Raw genomic sequence first — 8,349 nt, forward strand, 5'->3', positions numbered from 1 at the left:
ATCCACCTCACTACAAATAACTCAATTTCGCTTCTTTTTATGGCTGAGTAATATTCCATTGTATATATGTGCCACATCTTTATCCATTCATCAGTTGATGGACACTTAGGTTGCTTCCATGTCCTGGCTATTGTAAATAGAGCTGCAGTGAACATATTGGTAAATGATAATGGTTTTTGAGGAAAAGTCTTAAGCAACTAAAGCCACTGGCCAATTTCTCTCAGAATAGTTTACCACCAAGAACAATTAAAAAGTTACTCATCCTCAAGGGCATTGAACTTCCTCCACCAACAGATGTTTTGTGTAATTGAAGATGATAGATTGGCAAACTTCAAAGAAACCTTAGCTTGTTTGTAACCATTTTCCAATGGAAAGAAAATGAAGTCTAGCAGGAATCAATCAGTTATTCCTAAAACTTCTTAATGAAAGATTTAAAATAAGAAGCACTACTCTGAATTATTTTATTTTTCAGATATTCTACAGTGTGTAAATATTTAAGCTAGAACAGTAAATTAACATTATTGACTTGGGAGAGGAGTGAGATGAGGGAAAGTAGCCAACATGGGCATTTTGCAATATAATCTTATTCAAAATTACATTATGCAAAAGCCACACTATGGCTCTATGGTGGTGAATTCACCATAGGTGAATCATCAGAAGGTATCACGTAGAGTATTATCTCCCCAACTCCAGCAATTCTTTCACTGCACTATATGTAAGCAATATTTCTAGACTTTCTTCATAACCTTTTTCTCTATCTTAGTCTCACCTTTCCCCATGGTTCTAAATGACATTTGTGTCATAATGATTCCCAATTTTATCTGGCCTATACCTCTTCTCAGAACACTGAATCCAACTGCCCCGTGGTCTCTTCATTTGGATGCTTCATGCAATTTCAAGTATAACATGTCCAAAATGGTTTCCTTGACTCCTACTCTATTAAAACCTGGACCCAATCCTTCTCAGTTTTTTTTTGTTTTTTTGCGGTACGCGGGCCTCTCACAGTTGTAGCGCACAGGCTCCGGACCCGCAGGCTCAGTGGCCATGGCTCACGGGCCCAGCCGCTCCGCGGCGTGTGGGATCTTTCCGGACCGGGGCACGAACCCGTGTCCCCTGCATCGGCAGGCGGACTCTCAACCACTGCGCCACCAGAGAAGCCCCACTTCTCAGTTTTATCTTTTCTTTCTACTTTTTAAAAAAAAAAATTCATCCAGTTCTGGAATTCAGAACCTGGAAGGTATTCTTGCTGCCCTTCTCACCCTCATCCTCCATATCCAACGAGACCTATCAACCCTAACTCCATTTTACATCTGGCATAGATCTGCTGCTCTCTCTGTCCCTAACCCCTACGCTGGTCCAGACCACATTCGGCTCTCAAGTAGGGTACTGCAGTAGCCTCCTAACTGATCTTTCACTGCCACTCTTGTCTCCTTCCAACTTATCCTCCACTCAAAAGTGGTGAGATCATGTCTCTCCACTGCATAAGACCCTCCAGTTACTTTCCATCGCACTTAGAATAAAATCCCAAATCTCCTTCCTATGGACTATAAGGCTGAATGTGATTTGGCCCTTCCTATCAGCCTCATGGCTTACTGAGCTCTAGCATTGTGTATAATCTCTCTCTTACCTTAGGGCCTATGCACAAACTGTCCTCTTTCTAGAATTGTTCCTTGTTTTAGTATGACCAACTTCGTTGTGTCCCTCAAAATTCATATGTTGAAGTCCTGACCCTCAGTATGTGTCCTTTTTTGGAGATAGGGTCTTTACAGAGATAATCAAGTTAAAATAAGGTCATCAGGGTGGGCTGTATTCCACTATTACTGGTATGTTTATGAAGTGGGGAAATTTGGATATAGACATGTATAGATGGAACATCATGGGAAGAGACATAAGGAAAATATGGTCACCCAATGTCCCAGTTGAAATGTGTGTATCCTTGAATCAGAAGACATACGCAAGAATGCTTATAGCAGCATTCTTCCTAATAGCCAACAACCAAACAACCCAAGGGTCCATCAGCTGATGAATGGACAATTGTGGTATATCCCTAAAAATGTGGTATAGCCAGACAATGGAGTACTATAGGATAAAAATGAATACAGCTACACAAAATAATTTGGATGAATTTCACTGACATAAAGTCGAGCAAAAAGCAAAAATATCTAATACATGATTCCAGTCAAAGTTTTAAAAAAATAGGCAAAACTAAACTATAGTGTTTAGGGTATTATTTAGGTGGTAAAACTAAAAGAAAGAAAAAAAAAGATGGTTGGTACGAAAGTCATGATAATGGTACGTTTGGGGAGAGCAGAGCTTCATTACCAGAAAGAAGCATACAGAGGGGCTTCTGTGGGGCTAAGCTTTTCTTTCCTGACCAGGGTAGTGGTGAGATGGGGGTTCGCTTTATAATAATTCAGTAAGCTGTGTGTTTATGTTTTTGTATTTTTCTGATTATGTATTACATTTCCAATAAAAAGCTTTTTAAAAACCCTAGAGTTCTTTTATTAGCATTGTAGAAATTGCTTCTAGAATTCAGTTGCCAAAAACGTTTTTCTCTGCAAAATAATGTGCATGCTTGCTCTACAAAACAATGAGAACCATATAATCTAACATTTCACTTTTTAAAATTAGTTGACAGTAAATCAGAGCCAAATTTAGTGCTCCAGTGGAAAAACCAACTCATCTCAGACTTCCGGTCTACACAGCTTCCTTTAATTGGCTCTGTGTGTGTGTGCGTGTGTGTGTGTTTTAAACTCCATCTCTAGGTGTTTTAATATTGTAAGTTTCCTCTGGGGAAGTAGGTGGGAAAATCTTTAGCAATTTCATCAGATAGAAGAAAAAGATTTTGCAACAGAGCATGGCATAGTGGTGAAGAGCAAGGACTCTTGAGACACTAGCCATATGAATTTGGACAGATTACTCTCTGTGTTTCAGTTTTGTGTTCCAAAGAGAGAGACAAATAATGATATCAACTTCATATGGTTGTTGTACAGGTTAAATTAGTGCACAGAAGAGTGCCTGGCACATATATGAATGTTAGCTACTATTACTCGGAAGATCTGATACCAAAATCCTTCACAAAGAACTACAAAGATTTGAGTAACTTAGAAGCAAGGACATCTGAGAGTAGAAGAGATGCTCCTGGATAATTTGAAAAAGCAGCAATAACCATATACATTTCCTTCTTCAATAGAACATAATTTCACTTACATGACACAAAATGAATATTACGTAACAGGCAACATTTTAAATTAACAAAAATCCTTACCTTCATGTTTACTCTTTGTAGAAAGAACTGGGTGTAGCTGAAAAAATCAGAATTTCTATTTTCTGACTTTCTGTGGAAAGGCAGACCTAAAGAATCAAAATATAATCCGAAGTTATAAAGAATGCCAACATACTTCCAGTTAGTTAAATAATGGTGGCTTGAAACATGCCTTTATTGATACTCCCTCCTAAAGCCCTAACATGACAGTAAAGGAATTAAAAACAAAAGAGAAAATTATGGACAAAAAATGTCCAGACTTTGAAAGATGTATGGGAGGTAAAGGGCTTAAGTGAGTGGAGGGGGCTGACCTGAGAGTGTGCAGTGAGACACTTGAGGAGCCGGCCGAGTCCTGAGGGGTCTAGCACCGCTGGGGGGCACTGTGTTCTGTGAAAGGTGGGGAGGAGGTATCAGGTGAAAAGAGGGAGAGTGGTGGGAGTCTCACACAGGAGCAAGAGACCTTCCCTCCCCCCACCTTCCAGACCCTCCTCTCCCACAGCAAGAGTCTAGAAGTTCATTCCCTGGATAAAGTGAGTCAGAGAAGATCTAGTCTCAAATAGCAGTCCAAGAGGAGGGCAGAGGTAATGCTGAACACTGTAGGATCGAGTTACAATCTACCTTCAGAATCACAAGGCCCCTGCCGCCCTCCTGCCTGGTTCTGACATGGCTCTCAGCCAGGCATCTGTTCCCCTCCCCTCCACCCTCCGAGGAGTCTGGAAGATCCCTTTCCGGAGAAACTAAATGACCCCAGAGAAAAGACCAGCACATGGTAATATTTGGGTGTGAGGAGAGATGGAGATTTACCAAATGACAGAGCTGGCCTCCCACCCAGTCAACATACCCCCAAAGCCACCAGTCCACCAGCTCCACCCTCTTGGTCCCTTAGAGTTCCCAGGGTCTCCCTGTAGAATATGAACAGACTGCTCTGAGTCACAGACATTTTCGGAAAGTCCCCACACAATAGACAGAGACCAAAACAAACAAGGTAACTCAGAAAACAGACAATTCAGGAAGTAGTAGGAAAAATTAAAATTAATTTTGCCAGAAAAGTAAAGGCAAAATACTACATCCATGAAACAAGAATGTGTTGCAATAAAAAGGAATCATCTGAGAACAAGGGATGACACTGAGAAACAAAAACTCTGACAGCTGACATTACACATGCAATACAAGGTTTAAAAGATAGGCAAGGAACTCAGAGCCGAATAAACAGCTAAGGAGATAGAAAAGATAGAGGATCAATTCAACTAATCTAATATCTGATTAATGCCAGAAAAAAGGGAGAAGTAGAGGGGAGAAAATTATTAAAGAAACCATACTATAAACTTACTGCTTTGTTTGCCACAATGTGAGTTGGTTTTTCTTCCATGTGCAGTAGAAGGATACTCAGATGGTCCTCCAAGGAGCATCCCAGGAAGATGAGGACTCAGAAATGCTCCCCGGAATGGACGACGTAGAGGTTTACTGGTTACCTTGGAGAGAGCACTTTCGGCAGGGCAGTGTGGGCAGAAGCCAGAGCGGAGAAGTCTGAAGAACAAATGGAAAGACAAGAAATGGAGATCATTCATGAGCCCACAATTCTTTCAGAAGTTTTTCAGTGAAGAGGGGAGAAATCAACTGATAGCTCTACGGATTAAGGGTGGATTTTTTTTTTTAAAGGTAAGAGACACTAGAACATGCTTGTGTGCTGATAAAAAAAAAAAAGTAAATAGAAAGTAAAAGTGACTTGAAATAGCAATTGTATTCCTGTCTCTTAGGTAAATAAAAGACTACATTTATAATTCATAAATCAATAGAAAATGGAGAAGAAAATTAATTTTGGACTTCAGGTGTCCCAAACACCTTTGACCTCAATGATGGGAATGATTTAAATTCAAAGGATTAGAGGAGGTGGGGAGAATATGTTTATTTCGTTGTTTTTTTTTTTTTCCAAGTACGCTTCTCGATTCTCCATGATTGTATGTAGATTATATAATCTATTCTGGTCATTAATGAACTTTCTAGAGAAAGTTTCAGCTCTTCTCCCACAGTTTTTCAATGACTTCTTGTGTCACTACTACACTGGTTTGATTAGACCATTAAGGTCAGTACCTTTATTATCCACTCGCTCAACAAGGAATTCAGCGCTGACAAATGCCCTTGTGGATGCACAGGTGTCGGCAATGTGAGGGAGTCTGTGCCTCACGGTGCTCAATGGAGGGACGCGCTGAGTACAGGGTTAGACCCGCCCATCCACGGTGCCCACACACGAAAGGTGTGTCCCGCAGCCACAGCACAGCGTGGCCCTCAGGACAAGACAGAGTGACCCAGAAAACACCAGCACAGGGAAGGGTGGGCGCCAGCACTGCCAACACCTCCAGGACGTGCCGTCGCTTGGTGATCCAGGAGTCCCCTCACAGAAGCAGGGGCCGCCGATGTTGCTTCTTCAGCTTGGGGTGATTCCAACAATCCGAAGTCTTCCAGAAGTTACTGTCCTAGTCATTCTACCAAACTCTACAACAGACCTTCTGGGAGTCTGCGGGAAGAGCAAAACATGTTACCAGCACACCGGCTAACCAAAGGGCCAAGGCCACTGCTAAATTACACAGCTATCATCTTTGTCTCCCCTGCACCAGCACCAGCTGGCAGGTGCCATCCAGATACCACTGGGAAGCAACATCACGCCCCCCGAGGGGACGTCTCGGCCCCGTGGAACCCAGGCGCCGAGGGGTCAGATGCAAGAGGAGGAGGTTGGGGACAGTGCTGAGACCTGGCCCTGCCAAACTGTAGTTTGGAAATTAAAGCCATATTAGACTGGGTGGTAGTGAAGCTTCCAGAGAGGCCTGATTTACTCCCTGGCAGTGGCTGCTTCACGGCAGAATCTGACTCAACTTCAATCAAGAATCTGCTGTGATGAATGTTCTCTCTGTATGAAATATCTGCTATTTCAACAGCCATCAAGGGGAAATATATGAAGAGTGAAAGGAGCAGTAACGAACAAGAAGCACTTCCCAGTCACAGAGAATGCTTCTACCCAAGAAATAATTTTATTCTATTTTTGCAAATGCAAATAAGAATGGAAATTTAACATGGTCATTTCCACCATGGAACAGGCTTTTGTAATTGCTGCCAAGTTCTACAAGAATCATAAATGCCTCGCATTCATTCCCGTGCTGAGGTTTGATCCTTACATTTCCTCACAGTAGGCCAGAACTGAGAATTTGCTGCTTTTCTCTCAGCTAGAATCCAACCATTTTACAGCTTTCATTAAAAAAAATAAAAAATTAAAAAAAAATAAAGGTGCAGCAGGCTAATTAAGCTTGGATTTAGGATCTGGCTAGAGATTTGGGGTTGTACGTTCTCAATAAGTGATGAGCCAGTGTATCAAAGTGGAGAGATCCTGGAGAGCAGTGATTTTTAGCCCTGCTTGTGCTCTGTGTTCTTAGGCCAGTCACTTACCTTCTCTGGGCCTCAGCTTCCTCCTCTGGGAAGTTGGACGGAGAGTCTCTGAGGTTCCTTCCAAATCTCACATCCTGTGATTCTACAAGTGGTGCCAACTAAAATCGGTCGCCCCACGTGGCCTATAAAGGAAGAATATGCCCTACAGCTTTCTAGTTTTTCTGAATAGACATTCATAAAGTAGAATGGAATCCACCCCTGAGTAGACCCGTAAATACCACCTCGGGCAGAGTGAAGGAAGAAGTCGGTATGAAGGAGCCTGACTTGCTGCAAACACAGGAAGCTGCCCACCACCATGTACTTGCCTTTGTTTGTGGAGCAACATACCTTGCTTAGCTCCCAAGGCAGTTCTTTGTTCTGGGTTTTACCTGAAATCAGAAGATAAATTATTTTCCTACAAATTCATACATGCTGCCCAGAAACTAAAGGGCTTTCCAGAATGTTTAAGAATATTTTGGGTTTATCAATCCTTTTTTGATATCATGGCCCCTCAAAACTTTATCTGCTGCCCCTTATGTATATTCTTCAAGCCTCAGATTGAACAGTCAAGAGCTTACAAAAAAATTTTCCCTGATAACTTTGAGAAACAATTTACATAAGTTGTATTCATTTAAAGTGCACCTTTTGATGAGCTTTGACAGTTGCATCCACCTGTGAAACTACCATCACAATCAAAATACAGAACATTTCCCTCCACAAAAAGATCCCTCGTACCCTTTTGCAGTCCACAAGCAAGCACTGATCTGCCTTGTGTAACTGTAATAGATTAGTTTGCATTCTCCAGAATTTTACATAACCAGAATATACAGTATGTAGTCTTGTGTCTGGCTTCCTTCATTCAGCATAATGAGATTCATTTATGTTATTGCATGTATCATTTTGTTCCTTTTTATTGCTCAATAGTAATCCATTGTATGGATGTACAACATTTTGTTTATTCTTTCATCTATTAATGGGCATTTGGGTTGTTTCCAGTTTGGGGTTTTGGGGAATAAAGCTTCCTGTACAAGTCTTTGTGCAGACATGTTTTTATTTCTCTTGAGTAAGTAGCTAGGAGTAGAATGGCTGGATCATATGGTTGGTCTATGTTTAAAGAAAGGTCTTAATTTTTTGAGACAATAAATGACTTGCAGGCCCACCTTTGCCCTCAGATGACAGAAATCTTAGAGTTTCTTTCAAAGCAATGATTCTTAACCCTGTACTCTTAATGTATTGAATATTCTAGAGCTGGAAGAAGAGGTTGGAAGGAGTTATAGACCACTTCCCTCATTTGCAGAGGAGGAAACGGGGCCTGGGGAGATGAGGAGCCTGTCAAAAGCAGAGTTGCAGGGCGTGTTAAAGATTTTGGCAGGTCCCACGTGTGTGAGGAACACTGAATGGCAAACACAAGTGTGTGGAATTGTGTGCAATTGTTCATGGAAGGAAATGTCAGGAAGAACTGCATAGTCCTAAGACGTGGCTCATATTGTCAGAGTCTGAAATGATCCAGTCATCATTTATAGTGGATGACATACTTTTTTTTTTTAACATCTTTATTGGAGTATAATTGCTTTACAATGGTGTGTTAGTTTCTGCTTTATAACAAAGTGAATCAATTATACGTATACATATGTTCCCATATCTCTTCCCTCTTGCGTCTCCCTCCT

At 41.4% G+C, this 8,349-nt stretch overlaps 1 long non-coding RNA gene across 7 annotated transcripts in view; it reads right to left on the reverse strand.

Annotated features, from left to right (window-relative positions):
* Window positions 1–8,349, reverse strand: part of LOC112063411 (uncharacterized) — a 24,300-nt gene that overhangs the window by 11,822 nt on the left and 4,129 nt on the right. For 2 of the 7 annotated variants that reach the window (XR_003680952.2, XR_003680947.2), the window contains exons 1-4: window positions 5,357–8,341; window positions 4,596–4,792; window positions 3,577–3,652; window positions 3,269–3,354 (exon numbers count right to left, since the gene is read on the reverse strand). This is a non-coding gene — a long non-coding RNA (uncharacterized lncRNA). Of the gene's footprint in view, window positions 1–3,268; window positions 3,355–3,576; window positions 3,653–4,595; window positions 4,793–5,356; window positions 8,342–8,349 lie in introns of those variants that run through there. The other 5 variants (XR_003680950.2, XR_003680949.2, XR_003680951.2 and 2 more) reach the window with 5 other exon arrangements.

This window comes from Physeter macrocephalus, chromosome 8, assembly GCF_002837175.3.
Source record: "Physeter macrocephalus isolate SW-GA chromosome 8, ASM283717v5, whole genome shotgun sequence".
NCBI lineage: Eukaryota > Metazoa > Chordata > Mammalia > Artiodactyla > Physeteridae > Physeter > Physeter macrocephalus.